Source organism: Cervus canadensis, chromosome 6 (genome assembly GCF_019320065.1).
Source record: "Cervus canadensis isolate Bull #8, Minnesota chromosome 6, ASM1932006v1, whole genome shotgun sequence".
In the NCBI taxonomy this organism is placed as follows: domain Eukaryota; kingdom Metazoa; phylum Chordata; class Mammalia; order Artiodactyla; family Cervidae; genus Cervus; species Cervus canadensis.
This window is the reverse complement of record NC_057391.1, coordinates 21,497,954-21,499,330: the sequence shown is the minus strand read 5'-3', so window position 1 is coordinate 21,499,330 and position 1,377 is coordinate 21,497,954. Positions and strand designations below refer to the sequence as shown.

General features: G+C 46.8%; 1 pseudogene; it reads right to left on the bottom strand.

Moving 5' to 3' along the window:
• Window positions 1-228: 228 nt before the first annotated feature.
• Window positions 229-1,162, bottom strand: LOC122443233 (annotated as a pseudogene).
• Between the last annotated feature and the right edge of the window lie 215 nt (window positions 1,163-1,377).

Sequence of the window (1,377 nt, the reverse complement as noted above, 5' to 3'; positions counted from 1 at the left end):
TTTTCAGGAAGTTCTCCTCCTGAAACTTACTTAGGTAGCAGCATTTCTGGAGCAACCAGCAGGGATGGAAAAGTCAAGAAAAGAGTGAATAAAGCTCCAGTCACTAAAGATGGAGTGTCTGCAGGTGAAACTCAGCAGGATACACAATCTTGGCCTGAATTTTAAAAACCAGAGACTAGCTTCCAGGTCGCACAGTCATCCATTAACAAGGTGCCTTGGAATTTTCATTAACACATTGTAAAATATTTCAGCATATTTCTGAATTGTCATTGAAGAGTTAATGTCACTTTAAGGGATTCTATGCCATCTGGGGGCATGTGGATGGGCTGAAAACAGGCATTTCTGGAGAAAAGCTCTTAGTTTCCTTTTTGAACTGTCCTGCCCCCAGATTCCTCTCTGTAGGGCAACCCAAGAATTCCTAGGTCCAATTGGCTCTGAGGAGCAGACCTGGAAGAGCTTTGACAAGACCTCTAGCATAGCACACTGGAGAGAGACACAACACCCCCTTCCAGGGCTGCCCACAGCCGGAGCCCCATCTGCATCTGGGTTTGAGCTCAGCTCCCCCTGCAGCCCTCCATCACTGTGTCCCTCAGAGCACAGTAGTACACAGCCGAATCTGATGCTTGCACTGCCTGTTTCTGCAGGTGGAAGGAGCTGTCCCCCTTAACAAGAGTGGCCTGAAAACCTCCATGCTCTACCTTCTTGTCTGCTGTGAAGCCCTTCAGAAGGAGTTGAGGAGCTTTGTTGAGATGCTGGACATACCAGAAAAGATAGGGAGCTGAACTAGCAGTCTGGTAAGTGCAGTTCAGGGTCATGAGAGCCCCCTCTGAGACAGTCACTGGGCCTTCTGTCTGGTTCACTGAGTCACCATTGGTCCCTCCTACAAGAGAATCACTTCGTTATAGTAGAAATGTACAGGAGGAGAGTTTTCAGTCAGAGAAGAAAAATAAAACTTACCTACAGTTATAGGAAAGTGAAAAATCATTAAGCTTTAGAATAAAATGCTACTTACTGAATATTAAGATGATTAGAAGAACTGAATGAGTGACTGAATGCATGCTCGCAAAAGAAAACGGTCCTTGTTCCCTGGAATACACCAGTCTAACGAATCTAGTCTCCATCTGGATGTTACAGAAGCTCCTCACTCAGAAACTGAGAGCCCCTTTCTGCACAGCAGCAGTCATCTGTCTTGTGGCTGCAAAGTAGGCAAGTGAAACCGGCTCCTGAACACAAGGAGGAACCGCATCTGAAGGAAGCCCCGCCCTCTGGTGGTGATCGTCAGAATTGCACCACAGTCGAGTCTGACCTATTCTTCCTGATAACAGCTTGTGGGACTACATACAGGAGAATGGGACAGGACTCTAAGAAGAGAGTCCT